This window comes from Dipodomys spectabilis, unplaced genomic scaffold, assembly GCF_019054845.1.
Source record: "Dipodomys spectabilis isolate Male_0828 unplaced genomic scaffold, ASM1905484v1 ptg000096l, whole genome shotgun sequence".
NCBI lineage: Eukaryota > Metazoa > Chordata > Mammalia > Rodentia > Heteromyidae > Dipodomys > Dipodomys spectabilis.
In genome coordinates, this window is record NW_024870773.1 from 22034609 (window position 1) to 22042551 (window position 7943).

Here is a 7943-nt window from a genome sequence, read left to right on the forward strand (position 1 = left end):
TTATGATTCATTGGGAGTGGGGTTGTTTGTTTAGACAAAGTCTCATTCGTACCACAGGCTGACCTTGAACTCACCGTCCGCCTGCCTCTGCCTGCCTTGGGGAATGGGATCCCCACAGCCCTGCCCTGCCCTGTGACAGAGGTTTTAGAGAGCAGGCACCCCTTCTGACTCAAACCAAACCTCCTGTTGAAATTCCAGCTCTAAGGACAAGCCCTGACTCTGGTGGATTACAATTATTCCTCCCCACACCGCTTTTCAGTGGAGATCTCAGGAATCAGGATGTAGCCTCTGAGGATAAATTCTGTCCACATCGCTGGTTCATGTTTTCTGATGGAAGCCAAGTACTGTTATGTTTTCTGCTCAGCCGTCCTGCCAGCTTCACCACAGCCCAGAGGTGGCCACAGGGGCAGCTGGGAATGTGCCTCAGGTGGACCTGAGGGAGGTCAGCTCTTTCTTCTCAAGGGAAGAGGACCTAAAGGAGACCTCTGGGTGGCTGGAGGCTTGGTAAGCCGGTTCCAGGGCTTCCCTGGGTGTCAGAAACCAAAAGATGGGGCTGTCCTGAGGGGCCAAGAGCCCCAAGATGCCCAGCCTGCTTATCATAGGAGCTCCTTTTTCTTAAATCAAGCCTATTTTTTTTGGGGGGGGGGGTCCGGTCGTGGGGCCTGGGCGCTGTCTCTCAGCTCTTCAGCTCAAGGCTAGCGCTCTACCACTTGAGCCACAGCGCCACTTCCGGCTTTTTTCTTTTTGCTTATGTGGTGCTGAGGAATTGAACCCAGGGCCTCAGGCATGCAAGGCAAGCACTCTACCACTGAGCCACCTTCCCAGCTCCTCAAGCCTATTTTTAACTGATGCATAAAAACATACACATTTTCCATATTAATAGGGTATCACATTCCCATTCGTGTATACTTTGTACAGTGTTTCTTTTTCCCTTCTCCTTTTTCTTTCATTGGGATTTGCGACATTGGTGTTGCCCACGCCCATGTCATCATATTACCTCAAACTTGTCATACTCCAGCCTCAGTTTCTCAAGTAACTGGAATTCCAGGCATGTACTACCATACACAGCCACTTATTTAAGGTGAAAACTTTCAAAATTCTTTTTATTGCAGCTTCTTGAAATGTACAATGCATCGTTGTTAGTCATCTTAGGTTGCCAAAGTGTATCAGAACTTCTTGCCTCTACCAACTATTTGCCCATTGGTCAACCTTCCCCTGCTCCATTCTTTCCAGATTCTGGTAGCCACCGTTCTACTCTTGACTTCTATGAAATCAACTTTTCTTGTGGTTTCCACATATGAGGAGGCTGAGATCTGATTAGCTAACTAGGATTTCAGGCATGAGCCACTGAGTTTTTCCCATCATGATAATCTCCTGTTTCATCTGTTTTCCTGCAAAGGACATAATTTTGTTATGGCTATAATATTCCATGGTATGTATCTATTTTTTACTATTTTTTTGTAGATTGAATTCAAGGCCTCACACTTACTAGGGAGATGCTTTGTCAGTTGAGCCACACTTCCAGCCCTTTTTGTTGCATCAGTGATTTTCAAGATTGGGTCATGATTTATGCCTGGACAGTGATCCTCCTACTTGTCTATTAGAAATGCCTTTGATACAATGAAGCCAATCATTTGCTGATTAAGACAATGGAGCGGGGGTAAGGAGAGGATGTGAATTTGCTCACAATGTAGTATGTGGAACTATCACAATGAAACCCTCTCATACTGAAAAAGATGCCAACTCAAACATAACACAAATATAGACATGCTTTCAGCTACATGGAAACTCAATTCATGCAGACTTAAACAAGTAGGGATGTACTTTTCTCCCATAACAAGAGAGTCAGGGTGGGGAGGTGCACTTTAAGTGCACCTTATTTAAGTGCACTTCAGAATTCTAGCATAGTGCCCATGATTTCACACTTTCCTTAAAATGGCAGAAATCACAACTGTATTTGAGATACAAGAAATCTTCTTTTGCTGGAAAGTGGAATACTCTCGGAAACAATCATCTCCCTGCCAGTTGAGTTCTGTTAATGTTTTATTGATTAGCTGCATGGAAAGTTGAGAAAGACTATTTAATATTTCTAAGAAATCCAATATAAGAAAGGGAACTGGGTGGACTTTCATAGCCCCCCTCCCCCGCCCCCAGCCCGTCTATCTGTTAGAACACACTGTCTCACAAGGATTTGGAAGATACTGAGCCTTCGCAAGTTTTTCCACTCACCTTACCAAGATGTACATATCTAGAAGTATGAGGTTGTCTTCCTTAAGCTAATGACCTGCGGGCTGCAAATGATTACAGCAAAGGCAACGTAGCAAAGACCAAGGTAGCAGAGTTTTCTTTTAATAACTACATCAGCAAGGTGAATTCTTCCCATTGGTTTACACTGTAGCTCAGATCTGTGGGTCAGGTGATATTAAAACTGACTGTTCACCATCAACTGTGAAGTCCCTCACTCCAGCCGCAAATGGCTGACTCTCTGCTGCCTACTACCTTCCCTCTCTACTGAGCACCATGTTTTAGTATCTGATCAGGGTTTTCCCATTTGACCAAGGCTGCTTTGTGTCCTATCATTGGCTGGATGGACAAGACGGTTCTAAGAGGCCAAGTTGTCTCTCTTCAGAGGCTGAGTCTGTTGGCCTTTCCAGGTTCAGGGAAACTGAGATCCAGTTAAACACATGAAGTTCAGTGTGGATGAGAGTATTCAACAGCTTTAATAAAGCAGGAGACTGTGGTAGGAGAATCATGAGTTTGAGGTCAGGTTGGAGGACATAGTGAATTGCAGACCACCCTGGGCTATCTAATGAGACCCTGTCTCAAAAACAAACAAACACAAGTAAATAAATAAGAAAAACAGTGTCTCTTCTCCATGCTCTAAGCTTAAGGCCACTCATAATATACCATCATCTGTTTATTAGCATCATTGTTTACATATTTGAGAACCATTTAACCATGGTTTTAGGATCATTCTCATGGAGTCTAAAAGTATTCATCAAACACTACTGCTGTGGCTAATTGGCACAAATACATAATTTCCTTTAACATTTCTTACTGTATGTAAATAAGAAGCGAAGGCATCTTGTAGCATGGAAAAAGCCAATGATATCACTATTGTCCCTCGGCTCTTCCCTTCCTCCCCGCCTCCCCTATCCAGTGTTTCCAAACTCATTTGATTTAGACAGAGCTTTAAATATCTTTCTGGGAAGATGACACATTTCCACACAGACAAGCTTGCTTATAGGCCATCAAATGGCACAGTAAGTTTGGTAGCACTACTTCATTAGAAATGTTCTTTCTGTCTTTGGGAGCAACTTCTGGGTTGTCCCAAAGGTTGTCATTAGACAGAGGCTATGTGGGTGACTGGTGGGAAGCCTGAAAGGACATGGGAGGAGGGAGATTTATTTTTGTCACCAAGAAATATGCTTTGTCCAAATGCTTGGAGGAAAAAATAATCACCTTATTCCTGCACAGTCATTGTTATAAAAAATAATAAGGTTGGTGAGATGTAGCAAAATGTGGGAACTATATCCCACTCTTACTGCTGAGGTGGATGCACTCATACATTTTATAAGCAACTGCCCTTGGAAGTCTCTTTATTCTAGTGAATATTACTCACTTTGTTTTCTAGGGTAAGGCTTGGAGTGGTGGTGCACGCCTGTAATTCCAGCTACTGTGGAGGAGAAGGCAAGAGGACTGTGTATAGCCTGGTGTATAGACTAAGATATTGTCTCAAAAATTAATTAAAATTAGCCAGGTGTTGGTGGCTGATGCCTGTAATCCCAGCTATTCAAGAGACTGAGATCTGAGGGTTGCAGTTCAAAGCCAGCCTGGGCAGGAAAGTCTGTGAGACTCTTACCTCCAATAAAATTGGAGATTGAAGTAGAGCTGTGTCTCAAATGGTAGAGAGCTAGCCTTGAGCAAAAAAGCTCAGGGGGCAGTGCCCAGGCCCTGAGTTCAGGCCCCAGGAACAGCAAAAATGTTTTTTTTTTTTTAATACAAAAATATATCTATATATAGCTATACATTGGGTGTAATGGTTCACACCTGTAGTCTCAGCTACTCCAAAGGCTAAGGAAGGAGAATCACTTGGACCTACAAGTTCCATATCCACCTATACTAACAAGAGAGATCCCATCTCTAAAACATGCCTCACCCATGCCTTGCAATTTAGTGTCTCACACTCCAAGGTAAGACTTGGGGAAGACAGAGAGGTGTCTGGGTGCTGTGCCCCACACTCATGTCCTCTGCTCATCCCCATTCCCAGCCTTTCCCCACCTCCCCACTCCCCAGTCTTGGTTCAGAGCTGAATATTTTATAATGCAGTCCCTTACCCAGGTGTGCTGAGGTACACTAACTGGCCAGGCAACAAGGAAATGGCAGAACTGAAGGCGATCCCTTCACCAAGGCAGGGAGGGTGGTGTTCAGCAGTCACTGAGCTGAGAGTGAAGAAGAGAAATAGAGTCAGAGGGAGAGATACTGAGTCCCTGGGCCAGGATCGACGAGGAGGGGAAATGGAGGAAGTCTTCTTCCATCAGCCTCTCAGTCACCTACAACTGCCCACCAAAAACAGGACTTCCTTTTAGATTTCCCTGTTAATGATGCAAAGACTTACCAGATGGTTCTATAAATCCCAAGTCTCCCCATAGCTTCCGCCACCCCCTCCTACCTTCTGAATTGATTCTTTCAAGCTGGAGACACACCAGTACCCAGTATTTGTTGCTCTTAGCTAAGCTCACTGTATACCACGATTACCTTTCATGAGTACATGCATCAATAGCTCCTATGAAATCAAGGCTTCCTCCTGCAGGCAGCCTTCTGGCCTCCTCATGCACGGAGTGGCCCCTGGGCCTCGGCTCTGCTGCTGAATAAGGGCTTCCTTTCGTCCTGGTGGGATGGAGTCAATGGAGTCAATGCCCTGGTTTCTGGATTGTGGGTTGCAGAGTGAATGGATGAGGATGCGGACTGCACATGCTTGTCTGACAAGGAAGCGGCATAGCAGAGGTGCAGGAAGCCTGCAAAGATGTATTTAGAAACACGGAGGCAGACACCAGAGTGATTTGGCCAAGACCTAAAAGCAGTCACCATGGAGGAAGCGGGGAGGACTTTTCCATCATAAGTTGCAGGGTGAGGAAAGTAAGAGAATAAAAAGAGCCTTGCATGAGTAGCAGCTCACTAGGTGTAAGAAAACTATGGGAAGAAATGAGAAGGGGGAAGCTGGCTTCTAGTGGCTCATACCTGTAATCCTAACAACTCAGGAGGCTGAGATCTGAGGATCACGGTTCAAAGCCAGCCTAAGCAGGGAAGTCCATGAGAGTCTTATCTCCAATTAACCACTAGCTAACCGGAAGTGGAGCTATTGCTCAAAGTGGTAGAGTGCTAGTCTTCAGCTAGCTCAGGAAGAGTGTGTAGGCCCTGAGTTCAAACCCTACAACCAACAACAACAAAAAAAGTGCAAAGAAAAGGTATATACTGTATGGTTTCAGGTATATACTGTATGATTTCAGGCATTCTGGAAAAGGCAAACTACTGATGATGAACACATCAATAGTTGCCAGGGGTGGGTTTGAAGAAACAAGTGAAATATAGGGATTTTTTTCTCTAAGGCATTGAAATTAATAATCTATAACTCCTACTTTCTGCTTGGGGAGCAAGAAATGTTTCTCTTCTTTTCTCCCCACTTTAATCCTGTAACACTAAAATAAATCCATGCTAAAACTTAAAAAAGTGACATTATTCTACATAATACCATAATGGTGAAAATGGAATATTAAACTTTTTTTTTTTTTTGGGTCCGGTCGTGGGGCCTGAACTCTGGGCCTGAGCTCTGTCCCTCAGCTCTTCAGCTCAAGGCTAGCGCTCTACCACTTGAGCCACAGCCCCACTTCCGGCTTTTCTTTTCTGCTTATGTGGTGCTGAGGAACGGAACCCAGGGCCTCATGCATGCAAGGCAAGCACTCTACCACTGAGCCACCTTCCCAGCCCTAAGCATTTGTTAAAACACACAAAACTTTATGAAATGCCGAATAAACCTTAATGTGAGTAAATTTAAGAACTGACTGGACCAGGTGCTGGTCACTCATGCCTCTGCTCTGGGCGGCAGCCAGAGCAGAGCAGTTTGTGAGTCCATCTCAACAGAAGCTGGTACTTGCCATCCAGCTACAGCAGATGTGTGATAGGAGGATCATGGGTCAGGTTTGCATCCATGCAAAAATGGAGGTTCTATCTCAGGAATAACCAGTGGGAAAAAAAGGTTGAAAGTTGGTTTTGCTCTACTGACTCCTAACAATTCTACATTTCCATTTTCACATGCTGAGTGATAGAGCCAGGGTTTGACTCTCCACTCGGGATTCAGTACAGCTGCCCAATGACCTGCTGTCAACCATCTTGTTTTCCCTGACATCAGTCCATTCAGTTTTCTGGACCACAGCACAGGCAGGGGTGGCTAAATATTTTACCAAAGTGAATGGGTTCACGGTTGTCAGCCTAAGGAAGACGCATCCTGGCTGATCGTGCCCTACCTCTTGAGGCTGATCATTTGTCACTTGACATTCCAGGCATGTTAGTCACATTTCTTAATGAATGAAAGAACCCATTCTAGTTTCTATAAGCAGAAAAGGAATTAAAAAACAAATCCAATAGTGAATCTTCAGGCTGCAAGGGGGAAGCCTGGTGGTATTACCTAAGTCAGGAAATCCCTATACCACTCCGTCCTGCCTGCGGGGCACCATGCATGCCCATCCATCCACTGCTGTCCCAATGCCAGACTCCACTGCGCAGACAACCCCTGACAAAGTGCAGACAGAACTCCTCTCACCACAAGTCTTGGTCTGATGGGATGACTGTAGCACATACCCTAATGACTAGCAAGCCCAGCTGAAGAGCACTGTTTCTGGGGGAGGGGAGTGAAGGAAGAAAACTTGTCTGGGCCACCAAAAATGACAAATCACTGTTACATCGGACCTTGCTACCTATAGTGTAGTTCAGCTAACTTTTCATTCATACTGAATTTGTATTTGTTAATACTGAATTACAGATGCACTCAATGATTACTGCAGTTACAATTTATAAAGTAATGAAGAAATTGGGGCAATTCACTAGGCTCTGCCATCAGATGAAAGCAATAGTGAGTCACCTGCATCTCTTTAGCTGTTGATAAAGATGCTGGAAAAGCCATCTAAGGCAAATACACCATAATGTGAATATATATTATACATAGTTACATATGCATAACTGTGAACATTAGTTTGGAACTCGTACCTTAGCAATTAAAGAGTTTATTCAGATTACACTAAGCACTGTCACATTCGGTATGGGTCAGGTCCCTGTGATGACTGGCAATTTCATGGTACAGCAGTCTCAACTTCAGGGCTGTTTTTCCTTCGTACTGTCCAACAAAACACTGAGTTATGAAATCCTTTTTAACTTTTATTCTTTAAGCCTTTATGTGATGTGGATTTTTAATCACAAAACTCGTTTCAATTTTAGTTAGTAAGTAGAAATGCTAAGTGTTTTCTCCTGGCCAAGAGGAAAAAAATACACTGCACTTTCTCATCAAAATAACCTAAGAAAAAACATAGGTTTGCACCTTTCAGCCGTCCGATGGGCAAAGTCCCATGTAATGTTGGGGAAAGCAAGGAACAAAATACAGGGATGAGAATTTTTTATTTTTTCTTTCTTCTGGATTTTGTTCTTTTTCAGGGAGGTGGTACTAGCGTTTTAACTCGGGGCCATGAATTCTTGTGCCTACTAAGCAGGATTCTACCACCTGAGCTAATTAATTCGTTAGCGCCTTTTGTGGATTTGTGAGACAGGTTCTCATTACGTAGTCCAGGCTAAACTCTGAACTCAAGATCCCTGACCTCAGGCTCCCAAGAGCTATATTAAATGTGTGCAGAGGTATGCTCAGCAGTATTACTGTTTTCTCCAAACAGCTCTTA